This window comes from Crocuta crocuta, unplaced genomic scaffold (assembly GCF_008692635.1).
Source record: "Crocuta crocuta isolate KB4526 unplaced genomic scaffold, BGI_CrCroc_1.0 scaffold132, whole genome shotgun sequence".
Classification (NCBI taxonomy): domain Eukaryota; kingdom Metazoa; phylum Chordata; class Mammalia; order Carnivora; family Hyaenidae; genus Crocuta; species Crocuta crocuta.
The window spans coordinates 1,718,371-1,733,149 of NW_027528611.1; the positions used below are offsets into that span (position 1 = coordinate 1,718,371).

Consider the following 14,779-nt stretch of genomic DNA (forward strand, 5'->3'; position numbering starts at 1 on the left):
CTCAGTTGTCACCCTTGCTTTATAGATGGGTAAACTGAGGAACAGGGAGGTCGAGTAAGCCAGTATCGCACAGCAAGAAGGTGGTGGAGATAGCACTTGAACCCAGAGTCAGGCTCATGACCACTGTGCTATATTGTATCTAACGAAGTAGTATCTCTCTGTGGACCAGATACAGGGAAGGACACACAGAAACAGGGAAAGGTGGACGCCGCCTTCTGCTCGNGCAGCTGACATACTGGTTCTGTCCTTCCTCACCTCTCTCTTGCCCCTCCTTGGACGACTGCAGTAGCCTGTAAGCCGTCACCCTCCTCCAATTCCCCCCACCCCCATCACAAACTGAGTCAGAGTCATCTTCCTAAAATGTGAATCAGATCTTGTCAGTCTGTTCCCAAACCTCTGAGGGATCCAAATCCTGGCGAGCATTCGTTCATTCACTCTTCTGTTTCAGCACCTCCTCTGGTGGGCTCACCTTTAGTGAGCAAAGCCCAGTGTGGTCCGTGGCCATGGTGTCACAGAGAAGCATTGTCCCTCAGTGGGAAGATACAGCCCAGGGTGAAAATGCTTCATCTAGGGGGTGTGCTGGGCCCATGGGGGAAGCGGCGGGCATCAATCACCAGCAAAGGATGTCGAGGATTCCCAGACGGAGAATAGCATGTGCAAAGGTCCAGAGGTCAGAGAGAAGTTGTAGCAGAGTGTCAGATGAGGTACGTTCCCTTTGAGTCTAGAAAGACAGGCTTTGGGGGGGAGGGGCAGGCAACTGGGCAAATTTGCCACCCCCTTTCTTTTTTGACCTCTACCCCCTTCTCTTCGATTCCCTACGACATCCCTCTGCAGTGGGTACTTGTTTCCCAGACATCCTCCTCTTCACACGGCCTCCACAGGCAGCAGCCCTCTGCTCTGCAAACTCATCTTTCCAGTCCCTCCCCAGTGGAAACACCCCTGACCCTTCACCTAGCTCCCTGGGTTCTGAGTCAGGCGGGAGAAGCCTGACAAGCTGGTCTTGGGTTCAATTGGCAAGTAGGGGGTGGGGTGGGGAGAGGGAGCTGGAGCACTTTTACAGAATTCGGTTGAGTAAAGGCCTATAAAACCCTGCACAGGCTGAACTAGCCCCTACCTCTTTGACCCTCTCTTCCACTGCTCCCCCTTTGGCCAACTGCTTTAGCTACACTGGTCTCCCGGGAATTCCTTCAATATGTCCCCTACCCCCAACGTTCCTACCCCAGGTCCCTTGCACTTGCTATTCCTGGTATACCTTCCTTCTCTTCATTTCCATTAGAGTTTGCTTGAATATCATCTCCGAGAGGTCCACCAGAATACCCCATGTAAAACTGCAACCTCTGGGGCACCAGCCCGGCTCAATCGGTAGAATATGCAACTCTTACTCTCAGGGTTGTAAGTTGGAGCCCCATCTTGAGTGTAGAGGTTACTTGAAAATAAAATCTTGGGAGGGGGTCCTGGGTGGCTCAGTCGGCCAAGCGTCCGTCCAACTTTGGCTCAGGCCATGATCTCACGGTTCGTGAGTTCAAGCCCTGAATTGGTCTCCGTGCTCTCGGCGCAGAGCCCGCTTAGGATCCTCTGTGCCCCTCTTCCTCTGCCCCTCCCCTGCTTGCTCTTTTTCTCAAAAATAAATATTTTTTAAAAATTATTAAAAATTTTTTTTTTAAATTGGGGCACCTGGGTGGCTCAGTCGGTAAAGTGACCGACTTCAATTCAGGTCATGATCTCCCGGTTTGTGGGTTCGAGCCCTGCACTGGGCTCTGTGTTGACAGCTCAGAGCCTGGAGCCTGCTTCGGATTCTGTGTCTCCGTCTCTCTCTCTCTGCCCCTCCTCCACTCGCACTCTGTCGCTCTCTTGCAAAAATAAACATTAAAAATAACTGTTTTAATCTTAAAAAAAATAAAACCTAAAAAACTGCAACCTCATCTCACAGTCTTCCCTGTTTTCCTAGGTCACACTCACCCTCCTCAAGAGCTTGTATGATTCACTTATTTATTTGTGTACCGTCGGTCTTTCCCCACGAGACTGTGGGTTCCAGGAGGGCAGGGACTCGGTCTGCCTGGTTCACTCCGTATCCCCAGCGCCAAGCACCGCGTTGGGCATACAGTAGGCGCTCAGTCAGGATCCGTTGGTAGAATGAATGAATTCTGAGCTCTGTGTGCGTGCCAGGCAGGCTCTGCCTCGGGTGCCAGAGAGGACAGAGGGCTGAGGGAACAAGGTGTCTGCCCCTCCGAGGGTGCAGGCCGAGCTGGTTCTGGCGGGCTGCGGGACAGGTCCCTGACAGCCAGGTGAGTCCTGGTGAATCACCGCTAATGAGATGGTGAGGGCCACGCCAAGCGGCTTCCCACACGGGCAGCCGGCAGGTCACTGCCTGTCGCCAGGAAACTCCCCAATAAGGACTGAACCAGGACCCTGGGCTGGGGCCTGAGGAAGTGCCCGCCTCCCCTTCAGACGCCACCCATTCCTGAGGACTGAGTCGGCTCACCTGGGCTCCCTCACCCCGAGGCTGCGGCCAGACCGAGTTTCTCAACCTTGGCTCCAAGACTTCTTCCTAAAAGGAGTTTCGCTCCTTGCGAGGCAGGGCCTGTGTGTCAGCTAGCCCGGTCTGGGTCACTGAGCCTGCAGAGGGAAGGCAGCTGCGCCTGGCTGGACCCTCCCCGCACTGCCCCGCCCCTGCGCTGGGCACCTAGGAAGAGCCAATCAACACGCTGATCAGAGTTTATTCAGCGTGTGGACAGTACCAAGGGGGCTTTTAAAACCTGACCGGACAGCGTGAAGGGGTCTTCCCGAGCAACCCCACCTGTCCCATTGGAGCCTGGGGCTCACCAGAGCCCCTGCCAGAGCCCGGGATGGGTGACCCACCGACCCAGGGCAGGGCAGCGATTTCCGTGAGCCTCCATTTCCTCATCCGCAAAGTGGGGCACAGCCTCCTGCCCCGTGGGCGGCTGCGGGGCCAGGATGAGGTCATGGGCAGACAGGGCGAGGAATGTGGGCTGGGTAGCCAGGCCTCCGCCCCGTGGCCCAGAAGACGTGGCTGGTGTGGCAGATGTCTGGGGCGAACGCTGGCCAGCCACCGTCCCAGAGAGGAGACGGCCTGGCTTCTCCTTCCCTTCCTCTCAGGTCAAGGCCCTGGAGGCCCCAGCGGGCCCTCCTGCCCCACACCCCAAAAAGCCCCTGGCCGGGTTGCCTCACACCCGTCCTCCGTGAGCTCTGAAATCCCTGCCCTGATTCATTCATAGCACAGTGCCGCACCTATAGCTTTCGACAGATGTGTTTGTTGGTCAGTTATCTGATGTCCAGGGGGCGCTGCTCAGCTGCCCGGTGGATGGGTGCGAAGACGGGGAGCCCGGGCCCCGGCCTTCAGGGCACACAGGCTGCGGGACATGCAGTCGGGTAGCCAGCGGGGCCCCCGTGCACACGCATGCATCTACGTACCTACCTGGGGCCGCGAGCGAGCGCTCAGCAAAGGGAGTGGGAGCGCCAGGTAGGTCGAGGGTGGGTGTGGGCCAGAGGCTCACAGAGGGGCAGCCTGGGCCTGCGCTGGGCTGCCTTCGTACTTGGCTGACCCACATTCGTCAGCGAACCCTCACAGCGGCCTGTGATGCCTGAAGCACTGGCATCATCCTGCCCATTTTATGGATGGCAAAATCAAGGTCCCAAGAGGTGAAGTGACTTGCCCAAGGCCTCAGTGATTGTGAGTGGCAAGGGCTCATCGGGAACTCCAGTTTCCCGGCTCCGTGCAGGGGTCTTTCATGCGCTGCCTGGAGTGTCTTCCCCTCCTCGTGTACTCATTTGGGCGGCAGGCACGACAGGGGTATTACTCTGTGCTGGGCGCTGCCCACAGGCTGGTGACTGAGAGGCAGCAAGAAGCAGCCTAGAGGTGAAAACACGCCCATACACACATGGTGAAATCTTTCATTCAATCGTCCGTCCATTCGACGGTTGTGCACCAGGCAGTCCGGCAGGTGCTGGGGATACAGCAGTGAACAAAATAGGCAGAGAGTGGGGCCCTCTTGGGGGTTTTCTTCCAGGAGGAAAACAGACAATAATCAAGTAAATGAGCGCTACTCCTGAAGGAACATGACACAGGGTCAGAGAACAAAGAGTGGCCAGGGCGCTATTTTAGTCAGCGTGGTCGGGGAAGGCCTTTCCAAAATAGGCCATATTTGCTTGTGGTTGTTTTTTGAGATGACATGTGAGCAGAGGAGGCCTGTGGATATCTGAGGAAATATGCCGTGCAGAGAGAACAGCAAGTGCAAAGGCCCTGAGGCAGGAGTGTGCATGGGGTATTCAGAGGGGCACCAGGGAGCTGAGTAGGGGAGGGAAGGAGCGATAGGAAGTGAGATCAGGGAGGTCATGGGAGTGGAGCAGGCACAGATCCTTAAAGACCTGATAAGTCATTTAAGGTCTTTGCTCTTAACCCAGTGAGATAGGAGCCGCTGGAGGGTTTTGAGCTGAGGGTTGACCTGGTTTGGGCTAGGTTTTAAAAAGATCTCTCTGGCTGCTGTGGAGAAGAGACTCTAATGAGGCAAGAAGTGAGGGTGGGCAGGGGCACCATGCCAAGCTACTGAGATTATCCAGGCAGAGGTGGGCCAGGTCATAGCGGCAGAGTGGGGAGAAGTAGGCACGTTGGGGACATTCTGAAGGGAGTCCCAACAGCCTTTGCAGACAAACTGGACATGAGGTGCAAAAGCAAGGGTTCAAGGGCGATTCTGGCTCCAGGAACAGGAGGGCAGCCTTGCCCAGGCTGTGTCTGGCCAGAGGTACCACATCCTTTGTCTGGAGCATGGCACGGAGCATGGCGCTGCCTGGGCCGATGTCAGCGCTGGACAGTGCCGGCCCTTCTTCCCTCCCTGCGGCTGCCTGGGCCACCTTGTTCCCCTGCAGAGGCTGTGGATTGGGTCTGGCAGCTGCCATTCCCTCCCCATCTTAGACGGGACCGCCAACCTGCACAACGGGGTTAGGAAGCACTTTATCCATATGGATCAAGAGTCTTAAAACTTTTCATGCTCAAAAAGAATATACAAATCAATAAATAAAAAATAAAACTTTCCATGCTCTTTGACCCAGCGAGTCCCTTTCTAGAAAGTTCCCCAGGGGCTGTCACCCGAAATGCTGGCAGTATTTGATCAAGACCTCCACTTAGATTGTTGTGCTGTCCTTAAAGTCACGTTCCCTAAGACTTTTAATGGCAAAGGACAACACATTGGCTGCAATGTCAAGTGGATACAATATTGTGCTTGAGACACGTATACAAGAAAAGAACTAGACTCACAGTGATTCTCTCTGAGCGACTGGATCTTGGACTGCTATTTTTTAAAAATGTCTATTTATTTTTGAGACAGAGAGAGAGAGAGCAGGGGAGAGGCAGAGAAAGAGGGAGACACAGAATCTGAAGCAGGCTCCAGGTTCTGAGCTGTCAGCACAGAGCCCAACACGGGGCTGGAACCCACAAACCTGACCTGAGCCAAGTTGGATGCTTAACCGACTGAGCCACCCAGGCTATTTTCATTTTCTTCTTTACACTTTTTCATATCGTATTGATGTTCTAAGATGGACATATGTTGCCTTTATGATAATTCAATTAAAAAGCAGTATTTAAAAAAAAAGGACAGAGAAAGGAAATGTGAGTTCCCAGAGGCCAAGGAAGCACAGTGGAGGCCACACCGGGAAGAGAGAACTGGTCGACCTATCCCTTTGGGAGAGGCGGCCGCCACGTGGAGCCAGGCAGTGCTGGTGTCCGGCAGCTGCCCCCGGGCTCACCTCCTCCAGTGTGACTTCTCGGGCTGAAGGAGAGAGCACAGCCTGGTCCAAACCTCCCCCCTTGCTGCCCAGTCCCCCTCCCCCTTGAGCCCCTGCAGCCCTCAGAATTTGTTCCTTCTTCTCCTCTGCTTCCATTCTATCTCACCAGACACCTGATGCTTTTGTCCCATGCGTGTCTCCCCTGACTGCCTATGAGCATCCCGTATCCAGGGGTTTTCCAGGTGTGGTCTCCAGATGGCAAAAACCCGTTAGAAGTGCAAAGTCACAGGTCCCACTTCAGACCTACTGAACCTGAAGCTCTGGAGGGGCGCCCCGCAGTCTATTTCAACAAGCGTTCCAGGGGTACAGTTTAAGAACCACTGCCTTATGGTACAGCGCCATGGTGGCCTGTGGTTTACATCGATTATTTCATCGTGCAGATTGCCACGATTCCCACTTAACAGAGAAACGCTTCAAGAGAGGGTAGGGGACTCGTCCAAGGTCACGCAGCCAGCCAGAGGCAGAGCTGGGAGGGTGAGCCACTGCTTTTATTTTCACCTTTATGCTTTTCAGTTGCCTGGACTTCAGGCTCTCTCGTGAGGTCCAGCTTGGCGTGGGGCATGCAGACTGCCATGGACCTGCGGGTTGAACCAGAGTTTGGGCACGTGGTGTCCGAGCCCTGGCTGCTCAGTTGGAAGACCAGACTGATTCCGCATGAGACCTGGGCAGTCCTGGTCCCCCTGTAGGATGAGGGAGGCGTCTCTGTGTCCCTGCCCGGGGCCCCTCTGGTGATGACAGCCAGGGCCGGTCAGGGTGAATCAACACTGCAGAGGAAGGGCGCAGCGCCACCTGCCGGCCAGAAGGACATCATCCCTGATGCTGGGGCATAGATGCAGGGACCCACAGACATCTCAGGGACACCATGACAGGCATGCACGTGTCTCCTCCCACTGCACGTGGGCATCCGCATCCACACGTGGATGTCTGGGCCTGTGGGCACGTGGGTCTCTCAGCCACCCAGCCTGGCAGATAGCATTAAATTCACTCATTTATTCCCTCATCAAATGTTCATTGAGCTATGCCAGGTCCAGTCACTGCCCCTCAGGATCCTCCGGGCTGGGTGATGGTCAAGAGACTAGGAACCACAAGGTGCTGTGGATAAGGTCCTGGGGGAGTAGGGCAGCCCCTACCCCATCTGGACAGGGGCTGGGAGCAGGGAGGGCCTCCCTAGGAAATCCGTGTCCCCCTGGGACTTGTGTGAGCAGGAGCTGGCGGGGTGAAGGAGGCAGGGGCTCATCAGGTCCAAGCTCAGAGAAGCGGGAGAGGAGAGCTGGGGCCCTCGGCAAAGGGTCTTAGACACAGGCCCCAGCGCCTGGACTCTGTCCTCCAGGCGATGGGAAACCACGCAAGGTTTTCGGCAAGGGCGCCACGCATGGCCAGACTCTGGTGCGGCATCACACTGGCACATTCGTCCTAGAGCTGAGGACCTGAGGTGTGTCGGCCTCCCACAAGGCTGGGCCTAGGATGTGATCTGGGCCTGCGTCCTGTTTCTTCTCACTGCAGCACTGCCCCTGGACACACCCATGGGGGGGGGCGGAGAGAGACACCCCAGTCCCCGGGGAGAAGCCAGTGTCCAGTCTAGAAGTGAGTGAAGCGAACAGCGGCTGCTGTTAAGTCAGGCTTCCGTGTGTGCCCGGTAGATGTCCCTTCTTCACGCGCTAGGCCACCTGAGGCAGCACAGAGGGTATGGCCTCTTCCAGAATGTCGCTCCCTGTACCCACTGGGTAACCCCAATGCTCCCCACTAGAGAGTCAGTGCCTCTCTGAGGGGTAGAGCTAGATGGATGAGTGTGACAGGTGGTGCACATACTGGGTGACCTAGAGCCCAGACGCAGGGTGTTTGGGTTAAAAGGCCTGTGGAGCGGGGACTCAGTGGGGAGGGAGCCTGGGCAGCTGAGCGGGAGGGGAGCAGCGTGAAGACCCCAAGGAGAAGTTGGCAGGTGGTGCCGAAGAGAAAATGCTGGCGGCTCCCAGTTCGCCTCAAGAGTCTATCTGAAGGCTACGACTTTGTCAATGGCTGGTTCTCCTCCAGCCTGGCCCCCGGCCTGGCCCCCTAATGGCCCCCCCTCCGGCCTGCGGTTTTCCTCAGTAGAGAAGCAGTGGCAGCTTCCGAGAAACCCCACCAAGACTTTCCTGTCAGGGCAACTCCAGGTTCCTCTTACTGAGGAAGGGGAAGTGGTGGAGTTTCTCCTAAGGGCTTTCAGTTTCTTTCTAAGAAGCCGGAGTGTCCCAACCCCAGGGCCCTGGGCAGAGCCAGAAGTTAAAGGGAGAGACCTTCAGCTTCAGGGGCTTTCCCGCCTCGGTTCCAACCAAAGCGCGTTTGTCGGGGCCTGGTATCGGAAGTTCCAGAAGAGGAAACTGAGGACGTGCGCTGTGCAGGCCCTTTCCCACGGCCCCCGCTTTCTTCTTCTCCAGGGACACAGCCCCAAGCCCCCTCCCCGTTCCCAGCGTCAGGCACAGACGGTGGCCTGCCTTTCCTCAGGGACACCAGGGCAGGAAACTCACTGCTTCAGCCCTCGGAGCCAACTTCTGAATCCTGCCTCCCCGGGGCTTGGCCGGGCAACTGAACATCTAACCCAAAGGAAGAACTGACTCCAGCTTAAGGCCAAGTCCAGTTCCGGGGAGGCGCCCCTTTTGGAAGCTCCCTCGCTTCCTAAGGACAAACTGCAGGAGCCCAGAGAACTGACAGCAGCCTTTCTTAAGCGGACCCACTGGCTTGGGGGTGAAGTAAAAGCCCTTACATTATTCAAACAATAGCCACCATTGATAGTAAGCACTTACTGTGTGCCAAGCGCTTTGCATGAACTTCCTCCTATATTACCCACAATGACCCCCTGACGAAGATACAATCATGATCCCTGAAGTCAAGCCACCTGCCCCAGCGCACAGCCCACGAGCCCATTCTTCCCAGTAGACCTCTTCTCAGAAGGCCAGGGAAGGAAGCATATCAGACCCCCCCAGAGGAGCTGACTGGGAAGGTCAGACCCCTGATATCCCGAAGATTCTCACCACAGCTGGAGCCTCTCTGAGACGTAAAGAGCAAGCCATCCAGTTAAAACTGCCTTCCCAGAGCTGACCCGGGCCGGGGCCGTCCCCAGGGTGGTTGGAACCCCCATGGCCTCTTTTATTTTCCTCTCGCGGGCATCGTTCTTGGCCAACACATACGTTATGGGGACAGTGGGGGGATTCCCCCAAACCGTGCTGCTCTTCCGTTCAGAAACATGTGCCTGGAGGTCCGCCGCTGCTTGACTCACGCTCTGTTGAGGTGGCAAGGAAATGCACACCTGCTCAGTGGCGGAAGGACCTGACCCAAAGGAGAGAGGACCCCCGGTGGGGGGGTCAGGCTTAGTAAACAAAGATACACAGGATGCTCCCTTCAACTTGATTTTCAGATAAACAACAACATTTGGTACACACACACACACACACACACACACACAATGGTTGTTTATCTGAAATTCAAATTTAACAGGGCATCCTGTTTTGTTTCTGGCAACTCCAGACACTCAGCACCTGGGGCAAAGCCTTCCCCCAAGGTCCCCGCGGGGTGCCTTTGAGAGAGAGACACAACACAGCTGGGAGGGAGAAAAACACTGTCCTGGGATGAAAGCAAACCTGGGATTTTCAGTGGTCAGAGAAGGGTGGGAACACTCTGCTTAAAGGGTTCCTCTGGAACAATCCCAGAATCTCTGCTCAACCTAGGGCAGAGTGCTGCGTTCAAATCCCGCCAAAAATGCACAGGTGCTCCCGGAGAAGACTCTCCTTGCTCTGAGCCCCAGTTTTCTCTTCTCTGTAATGGGGTGAGGCTTGGATGCTGTGATGGCTAAGGAGTTCCTGGCCCTTGGCTTTTCCAGCCTAAGGGAAATCTGCTGGAAGCAAGGGAAGGTGCCAGCTGGCCAAGGAACAGGTTTAAAGAAGAGGAAGACACTTGGAAAAGGGCGGCCTTCTTAGCCCACAGCCCCGGAAGGAGATTGGGGCATTGCAGCTGGACATTGGGTGCCTGGGGGCTCCTCCTGGGTCAGGCACACCCAGTCCCCACTGGACTTCCTTAGAAGGGGCCCTAGGGATAACCCCCCCCCCCCCCAGCTGCATCAACCGCTATGGTGCCCAGGACCAGCCAGCTTTTCAAACATCCGTGGAAACATTGAACTACTGTGGGGCTGGTCACTAGCTCCCAAATATGCAGAGCTTATTATAAAGACGAAACGATTAAATGTCTACAAAGGGTTAACTAGACAATTGCAATTCGGCTTCTATAGCTTATGCAGATATGTGAACTCGGTATGTGGGTACATCTGAATACATCTGGGGGATGTGGCCTTTGAGAGGAAGAATGCCCGGAGGCCTTTAAAGCCCCACAAAGGGCAGTCTCTGGGATGTGGGGACCACGCATTCCCTCTAGACGGGCAGCCGTATTCCAGGANCGTGAACTCGGTATGTGGGTGCATCTGAATACATCTGGGGATGTGGCCTTTGAGAGGAAGAATGCCCGGAGGCCTTTAAAGCCCCACAAAGGGCAGTCTCTGGGATGTGGGGACCACGCATTCCCTCTAGACGGGCAGCCGTATTCCAGGATCTGATGGCCACGTGGGGTGAATGTTAGCAGCCAGAATCTCTGGGGATACAGGTGGTGGGCAGCTCTGGGGAGGCCCCCTCTGAAAGGACTGTCAGGGTCCCAAATGGTCCGTGGAGAGGGGACTGGTGAGACTGTGCTGTGACCTCAGGGCCAGGCCGCAGCTGCACATAGGGCTGCAACCTTGACAGGGAACTAGCTGGAGGCCATCCCTCCAGCCAGGTCCGGGTGCCCCCGAGGCCAGCTGGGCGCTGGGATTCCTTCTCCGCCTCGGCCTGATGGAAAGGCCAGGGTGCTATCTTACGGCCAGACATGGTGGTACCTGAGGGGCTAGGTGAGCCCCAGGAACCACCATCAGCTCTATACCTCGGAGCTACGACCGGGAGATAATAGTCTTTGCTGCAGAAAGGGGCATTGCCGACGTGTGTCTGTAGGAAACTTGGTGTACTGGCTTGCCATTGGTTTAAACACCAGAAATGAATTTTCTTATCATCTTGGAGGCTAGGAGCCTTAGAGCAAGGTTGTCTTCCCTCTGTGCCCATCTGTGTCCCCATTGCGTCTTCTTCTAAGGAAACCAGTCACATTGGATTGGGGCCCACCCATCTGACCTCAGTTTACCTCAATTACCTCCTTATTTACTTCTTTTAAAGTTTATTTATTTATTTATTTTGAGAGAGAGAGAGAGAGAAAGAGAAAAAAAGCATAAGTGGAGGAAGGAGAGAGAGAATCCCAAGCAGGCTCTGTGCTGTCAGCACTGAACCCAGTGTGGGGCTCGATCCCACAACCAAGAGATCATGACCTAAGCCGAAATCAGGAGTTGGATGCTTAACCGACTGAGCCAACCAGGTGCCCCTATTTATTTTTTTAAAGATTTTATTTTTAAGTAGTCTCGACACCCAACATGGGACTCAGACGCCCATCCCTGAGATCAAGAGTGGCATGCTCTACCAATTCAACCAGCCAGGTGCCCCCAACACTTGGTGATTTTCAATAAATTACTTTTTAGGGGTACCTGGGTGGCTCAGTTGGTTGGGCGTCAGACTTCGGTTCAGGTCATGATCTCACTGTTCGTGGGTTCGAGCCCCGTGTTGGGCTCTGTGCTGACAGCTCAGAGCCTGGAGCTTGCTTCGGATTCTGTGTCTCCCTCTCTTTCTGCCCTCCCCCACTCGCATTCTATCTCTCTCTCAAAAATGAATATATGTTAAAAAATTATATAAAAAATAGATTACTTTTTAAAAATTTTTAAAAAATTTTAAGTTTAGTTATTTTCAAAAGAGACAGAGAGAGTGAGGAGGGGAGAGGCAGAGAGCGAGGGAGATAGAGTCCCAAGCAAGCTCTGCACTGTCGGCACAGAGCCTGACATGGGGCTCAAACTCACAAACCGTGAGATCATAACCTGAGCTGAAACCAAGAGTCGGACGCTTAACCGACTGAGCCACCCAGACGCCCGAATGCTTGATGATTTTTAACCTACAACGGAAGTGAAAACAACGTGCTCCAGGTGCTGACTTTGGAAATTCAGGTTGGAGACTCATCCCAAGATCACACTTCAGTGATGACCACCTCCCTCTAGACATTCTGGAGCCTCCTCTGCCTACCAGTTTTGATCAGGAGTAGTTTGAAGACAGCTTCTGGATGTGGCCCCCCACTGGCCAGCTGGCTGGGAGGGGGTCAATGTCATGACCAAATGCTGGGACTTCTTAGCAGGGTGGGCCGCTCTCTCTACCCAATGATGAAAGTCTGATGATCTTTACCCTTGAAGAGCTGTCCTCTTTAAAAAACAAAGTTTCAAATTCTCTACCCAGTGCTGCTATTTATAGGATCATCCCATGAATCTTAAAAAAAAAAAAAAAAAGGAGAGAGAGAGACAAACGTTTAGCCTTTGTATTTTTATAGAAGTAGCACCTGTTTGTTATTGAAAACACAGATGAAAAAGGAGAAAACAAAATTGAGTCAGACCTCCCAGAGACGATCACTGTTAACATTTCTCAATCTGTATCTATTCTCCATCTACGTTTATATGGTTAAATTTACTTGAAAGATAAGATTAAGTAGTACCATTTCATAACTTCTTATCAATGACTATATCACGATCCCTTCATCGGGCACGGAATTGTTTTCTCTGGCACCATTTTCTTTTCTTCTTTTCCTTTTTTCTCTTCTCTTCTCTTCTTTCTCTTCTCTTCTCTTCTTTCTCTTCTCTTCTCTTCTCTTCTCTTCTCTTCTCTTCTATTTTCTTTTGAGAGAGAGAGCATGCAAGCAGCAGAGAGGGGCAGTGGGAGAGAGAGAGAGAGAGAGAGAATCCCAAGCTGAAGCTGAAGGACCCCATGACCCTTGGATCATGACCCAGTGGAAACCAAAAGTTGGACACTCAATTTACTGAGCCACCCAGGAACCACCTCCTACCCCCAGCACGATTTTGGATGGTGGCACAGTATGAGAGTGGCATAAGCTACTCAACAAACTTCCTATTACTGAATACTTGGGTTATTTACCATTTGCATGTATTAAAGTTTATTTATTTATTTTTTCAAGCAATCTCTACACCCAACATGGGGCTTGAACTCACTACCCGGAGATCAAGAGTCACATGCTCCTCCCAACTGAGCCAGCCAAGCCCCCCACCTTTTTCATGATATTAAATGGAGTGATAGCATCTTCCCAGCTCAATCTTTGCCATGATTATTTACCAAGAATAAATTCCTAGAAATGAAATTTGCGTGCTGAACAGAAAGCAGTATTTAAACATTTTAAACTTTATTTTTGAATATATTCATAAGGTTCAAATTTCAAAGGCATTTCCCCACCTCTGTTCTCAAGTCACCCAGCTCCCCGTCAACCGGAGGCCATCGTTATTGCCAAGGTCTTCCGGTCTTCCCAGAGATATTTTGCATGTATATAAATTATACATATGTATATCATATATGTGTATGTATATATACATACAAGTATACATATACTTGTATACTTGTGTATACACATATACACACAAGTATAAAATATAGGTGTATTCTGTATAAATATGCATATGTACATATATATACATTTCTCTCTATATATACATATATCTACATATGTATTTTTTTTTCACAAATGGTAGCATTCTCTAGGTACTATTTTGTACTTTGCACTTTTCACCTAACAAATTATCTTGGAGAACTTCTCATGTGAGAACATAAGGAACTTCTTTGGGGCGCCTAGGAGGCTCAGTCAGTTGTGTCTGACTTCCACTCAGGTCGTGATTTCACAGTCCGTGGATTGGAGCCACGCATCAGGCTCTGTGCTGACAGCTCAGAGCCTGGGACCTGCTTTGGAGTCTGTGTTTCCCTCTCTCTCTGCCCCTCCCCCAGTCATGCTCTGTCTCTCCCTCCCTCTCAAAACTAAATAAACATCAAGAAAATTTTTTTCTTTTAAAGAGCTTCATCATTTTTTTAGCAGCTGAGTAGTATTTTCATGGTAGGCATGTACTATATATATTTAAATAGTCCCCTCTTGATGGACATACAGGTTTTGTATTAATCATATATGGCTGTATACCAGATCACCCCAAAACACAGTGACAAAACACAACAATAAAAATTTATTTTCTCTTAGGTTTTCTGTTGATCAGAAATTTGAGAAGGACTGAGCTGGATGGTTCTTGCTTGGGGTCTTTCAGGAGGCCACAGTCCGATGCTGGCTGGGGCTGCAGTCATCTGAAGGAAGGTCCATCTCTGTCTACAGCCACACCACCCTGAGCGCGCCGGATCTCATCTGAAGGAAGGTCCATTTCTATAGTTACTCACTCATGTAACTGACAAAGTGGTGCTGGCTGAAGGCTGGCTGCCTCTGGGCCTCTCTGCATGGACCTTTCTAAAGAGCTGCTTAGAGCGTCCTCATGACATGACAGCTGTCTTTCGCCACGTGAGTGTATCCAAGAGGTCAAGGTGGAAGCTACCATGCCTTTCACAACCCAGCCTTGGAAGTGACACACCTTCACTCCCACTGTATTCTTGTGGTTGTGGCAACTACATAGGTTTGTCTGGGTTCAAGGGGAGGAAATGGACCCTACCTTTCATTGTATGAGTGCTACCATCACACTGTAAGAAGAGCATGAGAAATGGGACAGATCAGTACTTCCATCTTTAGAAAATATAATCTGCCATACACCATTTCCAGTATTTTGCTATTATGAAAACATGTTAGTGAGTACATTTTAAAGACCTTTGATATGTATTACCATATTCCCTGTAGAAAGTTGTACCAATTTAGTCTCCTACCAGTGGTGTTTGGGAAAGTCCATTTCTCCACAGCCTTACGACTGCATAGTTCATTTTTTAAGAATCTTTGCCAATTTGATATGTAAGAAATGGTATCTCATTGTGGTAAAAAAAATTCCTACCAAGAAGGCGGAAAGCCCAATTGTGAG

The 14,779-nt window shown here is 52.3% G+C and overlaps 1 long non-coding RNA gene across 1 annotated transcript; it reads left to right on the forward strand.

Annotated features, from left to right (window-relative positions):
- The first annotated feature begins 642 nt into the window (after window positions 1-642).
- Window positions 643-14,522, forward strand: LOC144224063 (uncharacterized). Its single transcript, XR_013332900.1, has 2 exons — window positions 643-704; window positions 13,966-14,522. It is a non-coding gene; the product is annotated as an uncharacterized LOC144224063 (long non-coding RNA).
- The last annotated feature ends 257 nt before the right edge of the window (window positions 14,523-14,779 follow it).